Source organism: Phalacrocorax aristotelis, chromosome 3 (assembly GCF_949628215.1).
Source record: "Phalacrocorax aristotelis chromosome 3, bGulAri2.1, whole genome shotgun sequence".
NCBI classification, from domain to species: Eukaryota; Metazoa; Chordata; class Aves; order Suliformes; family Phalacrocoracidae; genus Phalacrocorax; species Phalacrocorax aristotelis.
Window position 1 is genome coordinate 36,190,681 of NC_134278.1, and position 13,375 is coordinate 36,204,055.

A 13,375-nucleotide genomic window follows, 5' to 3' on the forward strand; every position below is an offset into this window, starting at 1 on the left:
AAAACAGCTCTGTATGAGACAAGAATAAAAGACATGACATACACAGTTTACATCAAAGCTTTTACTGAGGAGTAGCTGCTTCTATCCTTGCCTGGAATTCTCTCAGATAACAATGCTTGGTAAGATGCTATAATGCTGTTTGCTGAGACCAGTTATGGTTTACATAATGATACAACCTTATTTCTGAATTTTCTGCTCCATTTATGGTGCCACAACAATAGCTAATCATCTGCCTTCACAGAGTCATTGAAATATGAAAATCTTTTGAGTCCATCACCACTCTCTGTCCTCCTCGGATGTGCCTGTGCAATGGGAGACTGCTACACATGCTTAGTATAAGCTTGTTGGGGTCCCATCACTCCAAAGTGATTCGTCATCATTGTGTCTGCTTTCAGTCAAGAGCCTATTTTTCATGGTTAGATATTTGTGTCAGACCTGTTTGTCATATACCTAGTGTTAGAGAATATAAAGTAAGTTTAAGATACATTTCACCATGTCAGAGTCAAAAAGGGAGGAGGAATATAGAGAGCTTTCCCCACTCATAGAAGCAAGGAGTTATTAATTAGCTAGTCAAGGTCTTTGCTCTAGCAAGAGACATTTGCATCTCCAAGGAGCTGAAGTAAAAACTCTTATTTTAATTGAGAAGAATTATCAGACAGTATCTTAGATAATGAAGCAAAAGAGTAAGTTTGGAAAAAAGATTAGATCTGTCTGGGCTCCCTAGAATGTTTCAAAGGAGAAATTTCTTGTAAGAGACAAAACTTTGTCCCAAGGGAGGAAAAAGTAAGTATACACCATAAGACTAGCCCAGTCCTCAGGGCGTGCTGTAGATCTGCTCTGCTGGGTATGCCTTGGCCATGTTCCAGTTCTGTGTTGGGAGACCTAGGTTGTGCCCTGGTCCCCTTTGGAGCTGTGGGGATATCCCCTTAGACTCAGACGGATTAAGTAGTTTCTGAGGACAGCACAGAGAAGGTCACCAAAAGGGAAATATCATCACAGACATTAGCATTTACATGTCTAGGACAATGTAAAACCATAAGGTTTCTGCTGCTCCTGAGAAAAGGAATCATTTTGGGGATAACAAATACTGCTGGAGTGAGGAAAAGCCCCTTTCCGGAGTAGCAGTCATCAGCTCCATTCCTCCTGTCCCTCAGGGGCAGGAGGAACAGCATGGCCAAACCCCAGAGCTGTCTTGCTATTGCTGCTTAGACTCCACCTAACTTCCACAGTGGAAGAAACCAGGCTCCGCTCGCTCAACCTTGGGATGTCAAAATTAACGTCTGCCTACTCAACTAATGAGCCTTGAGCTGGTGATTGAAAATGTATCTAGAATCCCTAGTTTCTCATTAAAAAGCCTGCTTTTGCAGATCTCAAACCATTTATGCAGCTCTTGCCTGAATTTTCTTCGTTTCTTCACTGTGCTTTTGAAGCACCGACAGTCTTCCAGCAGCAGCATCACTAATTCTGCAGATGGTGCTATTACTGCCTCTCTGTCCCTCCTCTGCCCATATAACCAAAGGGACTTTGCCTTCACCTTAAAAGAAGATTAACCCCTTTTCCTTCAGTATCAGTCAAGGCAATCATGCTTATTTTGGGAATTCATTGATACCTCACTTTCTTAAGTGACAAATCAATCTAGGGTGTAGATGAATCCTTTTTAAAAAGCCTTTTCTATTTGTTGTGTTGTTCTGATGAAGCTAATGTTACCAATCCCTTCCACCAGAGAGACAAAGAAGCAGCTTGCAGAGGGAAGACCAAAACAGCATAAAGGCTCGGCAGCTTCAAAGTGGGTCTGGTTATCTGCACAACACCTATGCCTGTACAGAGACTGTTACAGAGTCCATTAGAACAGTAGTTCAGCTACTGTAGTGCTGCTTGCTGACTACAATATGATCAGAATTGCATCCCATCTAAATAAAAATACAACCATTTATAGTGGTTATATATATACATATATATACACACACATATATAGATATATATATACATATATATATGTATAGTATACAGGAACTGACAGGAATTCTCTTTATCTGTAGTTACATCAATAGCTAAAGGATAGGATACTGGGAGGTAAAGCTTGAGAATATGTAGCTTGGTTCTTCAGGATAAGATCAACAAAGCATGTACACTGCAAATAGTGCTGTCTGTGGTGATCTTTGCATCAGCTCCAGTGCTTCCTCTGAGAGGTGAGAGGCTCTTCATAATATCTCAGGAGTCAAAAGCAGAGAAAAGGTAACAAAGCAAGGGGGAGGACAGAGATGGTTAAAAGCAATTAGGAACTTCCCTACTATTCAGGAACTTGACAAAAGTTTCTTGGAGCACAGCAAAACTCCCAGTAGGAACAGCTCTGTTCTACCTGGGAATGGATTTCTGAAAAGTTGAATAGCTCTGTAAAGGTGGCTTCACAAGGTCAAAGGAATAAGAGATATCTCTAAGGAGAGCCCTGATGTTCTGTCTTACCTTACCATACTTTGTGCTCAGGCAGTGTCTTGCCCAAATACTGCATGACGACCTCAGAAAAGCAACTCTGAAGACTATAGGAGGAAACTATAGGAAGGATGTGCCTTTGGAGCTCTACTGACACATGCTGATTTCAGCATCTGCAGATAGCTTTTTTTCCCCCCCAGCTAATTATCCATGAATTCTAAATTTAATCACCATCAAATATTTTCAGATTCTGATTAGCTCTCCTTCAAAACAATTTAAAGTAAAAATGAGCCTAAGCACATATCCCTGGGGCTTGGGCAGGTGTCCTCTTATAGAACTAGTATAAGAATAACCTTCCTTGGTGTTTTAAACAGACCCAGATGGCTCTCTGCTGAAACAGGCACTCTCATAATCCGTGTGGCATCTTGACTTTAGGGGAGTCAACTTTACCTGAGGGCAGTGCTTCCTACAGCACTTCAAAAATATCCCCAAGAGAAATGCCTCACTGAGTGCTCTGACACAAGTTGTAGCCTTTTCACAAGTAGCCACTGTTTAAATGAAAAATCACAGTTAAAAAAAAAAATCAAACAAACAAAAAAAACCCCAAACACTTCAAAGCCTTGTGTCTAGATCCAGACACACAGGCTCTGAGGGCCAGAAGCACACATAGGATCAGACAATCCAGTAATTCAAAATCTGTAGTTGTAAAATATTTGGTCTGAAAGGTGAGTTCCTTAAAAATGTTGATTTAATCCTTCTAAATCTGGTTTATATCTCTACTGTCTTTGTTAATGATGCTTTAAATATTATCAACTTAAGCTATAAACTTGGTTTGTTCCATGAAACAGACACACAAAAGCTCCAGTTTCTTTTAATCAGAAATAGGATTGGGCCATTTATATCTCTACAGACATGATTCTATAGAGATGTGTAGGGAATCGGTTATTTAAAGAGGAACAGACTGATTTAGGATGCCAGATGCTCTTTGTAGTTCAGGTTGGTTCACTCAGGTTCAGTTATCATAGCATATGGAGTTGACGTCCAGTTTCTGGTTCACTTCATTGCTCCTCCTTAGGCACTCACAGCACATTTGGATGTCAGACAGGATGCCAGATTGTGTTTAGAAATAGCAGTGAAGGGGGTGAATAAGGAATCCTGCTCTCACCCCCATCAACAGTCAAAAAGAACCGCAGTCCAGGTTGCAGTCCTCCACTGGGACTTTACAGGAATAGGCACCATGTGATACCCTTTTCACCTTTGTTGAGTCCCCTGATGCTGTGGTCCAGGTGATCATGTTGTAGGTCTGTGCTGCCCATCCCAGCAGATGCAGTTGGCAGGCAATGTATGTCATCCCCAAAGAGAGAGCATAACCATACGTCTGCCTCCTCTGCAGACAGAGGCTTCAAGAGGGACACCACCTCTTCGTACACCCTCGTGCTGTTCAGCCTCCAAGCTGTAGACCCCTGTAGCTGTGGTGATTACTTCTAAGGGTTTCACAGAAAAATACTTAAGAAAGGCAAGTTTGTCGCCAATAGGTTTAAACTCAGTATACACAAACCAGAAAATGTTGAGTGTCTTCACTCCAAAAAAACAGCTGAGAATCACTGATCTAGGTCTCTTCTCAGGGCAGAAAAGCATTTTTTCTTTCATGACTTCAATACAAAAAGAAGAAAAAGGTATTGCAACTTTCCTGACACTATTGAACTTTCTGAATGAGCAATCAATAAGGTTTCAGACAGCTTCCCTGCAAATCTGATCTCGCTGGGGAAGGAGGAGGAACTACTGTTCCCACAGACCTTTGACCCTATGCTGAAGGTCATGAGTAAGAGGACTGAGTCTGCTTTTCCCATGCCTGTAGGATTCCCTGTCCCAGCACAAGCTGCTCTTCTTCTGCACACTGCTCCTCTGCAATGCCTCAGCTCTCTGCAGAGGAGAGGCAGCTGCGCTATCGGACAGGGAACGAGAGCAAGCATGGCCAGTTTGCGGCCTTTGCTCAGAGCCTCATGGAGCAGAAAGGCCTTGCAGATACTGCTGACCTAGCTCTGACAGTGTAGGAAAGTGGCAAAGATAGGAAAAAGTTCTGCCCTTGCAGAACAGGGCTGTCATTGCAGATACCCAAATCCACAGTAGTATTGCGTCACAGCTCTGGTATTGTTTGAAGTTTCATGCCTTTGAAACTATGGTGCTACCACGATATGTCCATTGCCCATCATTAAGGCCTCGTCTAGAAGATGGCACTGGTGAAATGGTTTAACAGAACTTAAGACGCTAAATATTTATTTTGAAAAGAACAGTGAGATGTCTTTATAATTTTTTAATTTTGAGGCTACTTTGTCCAGATGACAACACACATGGATATAAGGTAGATAGGTTCTTGAGGTATGAAACAGGTTTTTGGTAGCCTTGCTATTAAGGGTATCTAAGATCTCAGTTTAAGAGACATACATGCATAAGGAAAGAAACATTTGCCGAACAAGCATATGTGCAACAGAGATAAGACAGATAAGAGTGCTGTTGCCTCAATGCTTTAGACTCTTTTATGTCAGTGAAACTCACTCTTCACTCCAACATTTTCATCACTAGCGGTCCATCTTCCAGTGCTGTCTACAATATCCAGATGAGATTCCTCTTCCTTGCAACTTAATTTCTGCCTTTTGTGCTCAAAATCCTTTCAAGACAGCCACTAATCATTTTCTTGGTCAAATGGAAAAACTAGTATTTAACCCATCCTATTCTTGTCTTCTCATCATCAGCAGAATATTCTCACTTGGTGTCTGTAACTTGATCTTCTCCCAGTTAACCTCCTCCCTCTGCAATTGCTCCTGTGGCAGAGCTCTGAAGTTGCTTATTCATCTTCTCCATGACCCAGCACTCAGCAGAAACTTTGCGGTCCTATTCCCTCTATGCCTTTTGCCTGTAAATAAGGCATACTGGTGAATAAAAAATCATTTATCCTCTCTAGGTCAGTGACCAGCAGATTTATGACCCATCCATAGATGCCTCTCATTTAACTCAAACTAAACTAATAGTCTGTTACACTGACATTTCCTCTTAGTTCTCTGGCTTAAGCCTTTATGTGCAACATGTCCAAAGCAAAATCCTGTCTTTCTTCCCATTACCTTTAGCTTTACCACTGTATGAGATGCCACAAAGACTTACGATTGGGAATAATCTTAGAATTGACCTCCTTATTCTTGTCTACCTTGCCATTCTCCCTGCGTAACGCTTCTTCACAGGTGAAACTTATAACCGCATCACTCATTCTCTCCTTACTTGCTTCCCACAATATTCTTTTCTCTGGCTTTGACAAATACCATCTTGTGTTGCTTCTAGCCTGTCAGCTGCAAAGTTAGTTTTCTTAGCTCATTGTTTTGACTGTGCCATTCTTCTCCTTGTATTCTGTAACAACAAACATAAGCTGCTCAGAGTGCTTTCAAGGCTGTGTGACTGATCTGTCCCCTCTCACTTACCGTATTTTCACATTTAAAGGCCACATTCATGTAAGCAACCTTACCCCAGACTTCCCCCTCCACACCCCACCTAAATATATATATTTCAATTATCTATTGATATCTGCAGCCAGATTGCTAGCAACTGAACATCAAAACCTGGCTTGCTTGGTCTTTTCTGCAGGCTGATGCGGGGAACCACCTTTTCCACCTCATCTACAAGCCATGTGGCATCAGACTGGGCAAGCCAAAGGCTGTGATGAGAATTATTAAAGAATGATATGAATGCTTCAATAGGCCAGTCATAGTAAAAATTTGCTGATCTAATCTCAAAAAAAAAAAAACAAACCCAAAACATAATCCTGACATTTCCAGCTGTGGTATATATTTTCTTGTTGTTGCCCAAAGAAGTCAGACGTATTCTTACCTGAGAAGCCTGCTTTGTACCATGCAAGTGAGTGAGAGTTTCACTGTCCAGACCTCTCCCAGAGCCAATAACCATCAGATTGTCCCACACTTTAAGCCTTCTTTTATTATTTACCTTTATTGGAACAAGTTCATTCCAGTCATCAGAACTCCATTCCCCTCCACCAGCTCTCAGTTTTCAGTATTTCCCCTGGTTTAAGCACAGGGTGTCTTTCCAGTGATACAAATTAAGCCTTCCATTGACTCAGTGGGAGTAGCTGTTTCTCTAGCTGATAATTACAAAACCAAATGATGAATGCAAATGACAAAAAGTTAAAATAATTTTATGTTACATGGAAAAAAATAAGAAAAGCAATATCTCAATAGAAAGGGGGTTCTTTATTAATAGGCATAGTTCTAATTGAAATTAAAATAAGGAAAGATTTAATTTAAGAACTGTACAGAGATAGAAAGAAAGGACTGGCCAGGGCTAAATGCAATCAAAGAGAGATCAGAAGAAAAGTAAACTGTAAGTACTGACACTAAGAAAAAAAATAACAAAATTGTATAAGCCATCTGTTTCTTGCACCTACTCAGAGTTTGATTCATGGGCAGAGGTACATTAAGGAGAATATTGTCACCCTTTCCTGTCTGTATTTTGCACGTCTAGAACACAAATTCTTCACTATAGAGTTTTTATCTACCATAGACCTTCTATCGCAGTTTTTGAGGGAGGCGTAGCAGCTAGCAAAATACGAGTGCTATCAATGAATTCCAAAACAAGGCATTTTACTCACTGACAAAATATTTCCTCTTTTGGTTTTGGTGTGTGCGTGTATTCTGGCTGCAATATGTTGTTGTCCAAGTAATTATTTTCAGATAACATCCTGAATGTTTCTTTAAACTCTCATTTATTCTTTTTTTCTTACCAAAAGATAGACAATATCTTCTTTTCCATTTCTTTCAACCCTCATACTCTGCACAGATAGTTACTAACACTGCTCTTCTATTAGTGAGAAGGGAAAGCCCTTTTGGCTTTTTTCTGTGGCTCCAGATTCATGAGTTTGGCTCTTCCCAGGAATGCACACTGTACACCCAACTGACAAGAGGCATATGGCCATGCAGGCTGTGCAGTCAAGGGGATCTAAATATGATTCTGGCATAGCACTCTATCATCACTACTGACTGCAAAAACTGGCACAGCAGATCAACAACGTTTTGATGGGTGGACTTTTGACCTTATACTCCTGTGGCCCTTAAAATCTCCGCTTGAAATTTGGTCCCCAGCTGGGCTACTCCCTGTGATAATGTACAGAAGAGGACTGGAAACATCAAAAGATTTTGCGGTCATAATAAATAAAGTGTTGGAGACAAAGAAGACACATAGAGATCAAAGGTGACATTATGACTCTCACAGTATTCCTCAAAGATGGGATTGGTGCACAGTTAACCCCCAATGCACCATTACCCCAAAGTTACAGGTTACTGTCATGTCTGGTCTCAGTTAAAAGCCATAGGGGAACCCACCAGCTTTTTACTGCCTCCCAGATTTTTACTGCCTGTCAGAGAATTTCACTAGTCATCACTGGTCCCAAGAAGGCATTCCTTGCTCTCCTTCATCTCATGATAAACTGCCATGGAACATCTTTGAGCATTTATCCTACTGCTCTTTAGATAAGACAAACACAATGTACTGGATAACTGAGCAGTTTTTCAAAGTGTCCAGTGCCACAGTTTTAAGATTTGTACCGAGCTGGGGTAAGGAATGCTTTGCTGTATGTCAGATGACTCGCCAGATTTATTGCTAGACAAGATTACAGATTAAAAGAAAGTTATTTGAGGAACTTAGGGTTTTGGTCATGGAATAAAGTTACAAAAGATAAAATGACAATGGCATAATTAAGATTACACTTAACAATACACGACTCCCTAACTGAGTTCAACAGCAGCTATGCTTTACCTCATTTTCTCTTAGATTTAGTTGGAAATTTATCTGCTGCTGTTGAGTTAAGATGGGATGATTTTGTCATGATGGCTTTCGTATCTGCCACAGGCCTTCCTTCCCCACATTCACGCCAGCTTGGGCATGGAAGAGCACAGGACAAAGGCTGAGAGCCCCTTTCTGACTCATCTCAAAGCAGAATGTCTCATCTCTGGAAGAAAGCTTTCCTTCTCTCTGCTTCTGAGTGATGCCTCACAGTACTGAGGAACAAGGAATTACTTTATTCTCCCCCCACCTCTCCTCCCAAGGCTTCCATGATGAAGACTGCCACTGTATCTCTGAATTAGCACATTCAACCTGACTGTTTAACAATCACCTTAAAACACAGACATAAATGAATGCATACAGGAAATATTATACATACTATTTCTTTTTAGATCTCTTGGTCTTATTCTGAATTAATAAAAATAGGTAACAATTTGAGCAATGCAGATCCAACTGCATGCTTTTGGTTGCATGGGTTTTCTTCTACCATATCAAGTTGTATTTGTATTGCTGTGTACAGTATGTGGTTAATGTGTATATATGAAAAATAACGATCAGTGGATGAAAAGGATTGCTTCTCTAGACTGCCCTATTGAATAGGAGTACTCTCAGTGGATTTGTGATTCACTGATGGTTTAGTCAAACACAGAAATCCCAGTGAAGTGTCTTTACTTACTGTCTAGGCCAAGCGAAGAACTACACCAGCTTAACACCCAGAGGAGAGTAGCATTTCAAAAGCGATAGGGAACAGGTAATAATTCTGTCAGGAAGTAACAAAGGTGTTGAGGATGAAGCGGCTGCTGGGAATGACAGGAACTTTTCTAACTCCAAAGAGTTAGACCTGACTGTGAAGTCCAGATCCATATCTGGAATACACAGAAAAAGTGGGACCTGACACTTCTGGAGTTTGACATAAGGCAAGTGGATCCCAGCCCTTGGCAAGGATGGTTGTGAGTCTCCTGGCTGAAACGTTCAGGGTAAGGAAGAGCATTAAAGCTTATTGAAGTAACCAGGAAGTATGGAGCTATTTCCTTGCACATTTGCACACATGTATTTTTGTAAAGCTTCTTCCACTCTGTTGTCTAATGTTAACGTATGTATAAAAATACTTCTGTTTAACTTGACTTAAAGGGTTTTAAAGGTAACTCTTTAATGACAACACATTTCATTCCTCTAGCTTTGACGTACCTCAAAATCAGGGTCCTGGGACTCTTTAGGGATGATTTGAGAGCTTGTAACCAAGAAAACATAGTTAAGAAAACTCTGTAGCATACAACAAGGTAGAGGAGAGCGTGCACAGACCCTGGGAGACCTGAGACAGCATGTGGCCCTCACACCTGAAGACCACTGGCAGCGCTATAGCGTTTCAAGCTAGAGGACTAGTGGACTGCTCTGCCTGGTAATGAAGCAGGCCTGAACTTTCCATCACTTTGTGCAGTAAAGATATGGATTTCTGCACACATTTGGGTTCTGGTATCACCTGTATTTTGCTGTTTCTCTGTCAGACTGTAGGTAAATCACCAGCTGCTCCCATCATCATTTTGCACTCTACCCTGAAACATGGAAAAGGGCAGCTCACGGCAGAGAATTCACTTTGTGGCACACAGAAGAGGGATGTGACAGGAATTGAAAAGAGCACTGTGGGTTCTGAACCTTTAGGTCTGGCTGGCAACAGGCCAGAAAACAACAACATCACCTGAAAGCCAAAAGGATTAAAAATCCAGTCTGCCATCCTACATCACGTTTTCTGCAACTGTGGATGGGGTGGGAGGCTGCAACTTTAATAATTTTTGTTTCTGAAACATTAAGGGCCAAATCACATGAGTACTTGATGAATTCCTATTCCCTTGGAAGTCGGCTCTCCTAGGACTGACACAAACATGTTCTGAGAAGTATTAGGATGATAATAATGCTTGTTTCCCCAAAGGAAGAAAACTGGTATCATTGTCTTCCTTAACAGAGGGGATCTAAGGCATAGAGTAACTCAGGGACATTTAGCAGGTCAAAACCAAACCAGTCTTTCTTCTGCTCCCACATTCACTTGACAGTGCCTCTTGGGCAGCACACTGCTACAGGGCCCCAGGGCATCCAAAACGTGGGGCAGTGCCCATGAGATGGGCACTGTGATGGGTGATGCGGACTCAGTGCAGGGAAGGAACACTACGAAATACAGCTTGAGCTACTACTGGGACTAGTGAAGCTTCAGCTCTCCTTGTAAAGGTGGTAATCATGGGGAGCCGAACAAAGATTATTTTCCCTGGAGCAGGACGACTCAGCAGTTATGTTGACAGATTGCCTCGCACTGAATTTCAGCATTTCAAGGAAAAATGAAATTCATGAAACATCTTATGTGCAGTGAGGATGGGACAATGAGCTGTTAAGCTGCTCACAGAGGTCGGGCAATAAAAATGTATTAATCTGTCTACTGTTTCTTTTGATCAAAACATCATGAAATAAGTGTCCAGACAATCAAACACATGGCTGGTACTAAATATCAGCTATCCTTTAGACAGACACCCTGCCCTACCTCTGTCAGATGCTGACTAAATGAAGGAAAAAGCATTTTTCTCTACCTTTCTTATTCCTGGGCTGCTCGCCAAGTCCTTTCCCAAATCCCTGTGCTTTCCTCTCAGGAAATGGGAGCTGGCACTTCTTCCCCAGCAGCAGCAGGAGCTGCATCAGGCACTCCTGCTGACCCAAGATGGGCTACCATGGCAGGGGGCAGGAGAGTAGCCCCCTCAGGCCCACTCCTGCCTCCACCAGTGTTTCATAGGACCTTCCCAGGCTTGCGTGGGGCAGCTTCACTCTGTGGACCAGATCCTGGGCTCCAGCAGTCCCGCTCAGCAAAGTGAGCTGGCTGGCTGAGCAGTCACGTCATCCCCTCCGTGGTGTGTAATGTACAGCCCAAGCACAACTGACCGACACGTATGTCTGGGTTTCCTTCTGAAAGTTCACAGCTTTCTGGCCAGAGACCTGACTGATTTACGGCTGTAATGTCACTGTCTGCTGGCAGTCAGGGGTTTAAAATCGTTCCTTGGTCACTAATGGCGCACATGCTCCCTCAGTCAAAGGGAGTGGTATCGCCTCCACTGCCTCCAGCAGCTTTTCATGCATTACATGAAAGTAAAATTGCAGTAATCTCAGATATTAAAGGAAATCAATACTTGCCAACATGAACTGAGCAACAGTACTGAAAAACTATATGTCTTTACTAATCTAGCGGATCAGAGAATGTGAAGTCTTGAGCTAAATGAGTCTTTTAGCCCTGAAAGTTTTCCTTGGGACTTAGAAGTGCTCCTGTTGATAAATGCAGGTGCTTCAGATAAAGAGCTACTGCCACACTCAAGCAATCTTTTAAAGAATATTAAAGATAATTTTTCTTGCTAGTATTGGTGCTCCTTTATATTCCTTTCTCACAATTTTCAGTTTTGTAAGTCTGGGTTGTTTTTTTTTTAGGAACATATGAAACATTTGGAAAAGGAAGGACACGAAGCTTGGGTTTGAAAAAGGTGGGTTCAAAAACTTCAACTTTTCAAACAATTAAAGAGAACACTTAGTATTACTTTAAAAGCATTAAAAATCTCCACTTTCTTCTTATAAAACTAACCTGCAGCTGTAGAAACCCCAGTGTTGCTCCTCTGCTTGGGAACAACTGCTTCATTAAATGCAACGGGAAACACTGCGTCGTTCTTTCTGTCTTTTTAATGATGGGTCTGAATTCTTATCCTTTAAGCAGGAGTACTGTCTGTAGCCAATTCAAGGATTTAATCCACATACATTACTCAGGCAAAAATACCATATGTAAAGGAAGTTGAAAGATTGTGAAGAACCTCTTTCTATTAAATGAACTGGTAACCATGCAGCTTGAAAAAAGACTGGTGGAATCCCTTTAGGACCTTACCCTAAGCCTGATTAAAAGAACTCAATTATATCTGCTGACAAAACTCCCAGAATATTTTGTGTACTGTAACTGAAGTGTGACTGAAACCTGTCATTCAGGCAGAAATCAATTCACTGTTCCTATAGCAAAGTTTAAAACTCCCAGTACTGCTAACTCTTATTTAATTGAAATACATACTGCAGTTTAAGACTAGTTGGGCAAGAGTATCCTACAGGATGTTGACATCTAACTGTTTTCTGTGGGAGCTAAGTTATAGCAGTGCCAATTTATGAACAAGTGAGAAGGTCCCGTGATTTAATTAAAGACAGAAGAGATAAAATCCTTCCTTCATAAATGAAAGTTAATGCCCTCTAATTGTGTATAGATGAGGAATAACAGAGAAGTGTGTGTGAGCCTTCTTTCCTTATAATACCCTGGAGTCCCCAGTTCTGGGAAATTGCAGGATTATTATTTTTTCAAATATTCAGTTCTTCTGTAGTTATAGAGACCCACTTAATAACCCAGAGCATCAGGAACTGGGTCCTAGATTTTCAAAGCAGTCTACCAGATCCAGAAATCTCATTCATCGGATGCCCACTCTGAAAGACCCAAGGTGACGCTTCCTTTGAATGCAGTCTTTACTGTACCATTCAGTGTCCATTTTTAGCTGCAATTTAACACCTAATAGAGGAGTCACAGCCAGGAAACTGCCAGAATAGCCAAGGGTCTTAATTCCTCTCTGCCTAATGCAGAAGCAGGGCAGGCTGGGCTGGGGAAACAGCATTTCTCAGTACAGCTAGAGACAAGAAAAGTGTCAGAAATGCTTCCTCGGGATTTTCAGGCACGGTGGAATCAGACTAAGCCAAACTGCATTTAGAAATGTGTTGTTTCCTATAATAATGGTTGCACTCTGAATGTGCCGCCTTTCCCTTGCCTGGCTATAGAGTTGTCCTTGCATGACTCGAAGAGGAGGCCTCAAGCACCATCTCAGCTACCTTGGCTGCAAGAGTGCAGGATTGCTTGTGTCCATCAGACAGACCCTTGTGAAGCTCTTTGTTTTCCTGAATGTTTTCTAGTTCTACTATATAATTTCTGATCCAGGTTTGACCTTCTTGTCATATGCAGAATACAGGACACAGGAATCTACAAGGTGAAACAATGCTGTCTTCTGCCTTGTTTTCTATATGCAATTTTTTTCTGCTCTTTTAACTGTAGTTATTTTCA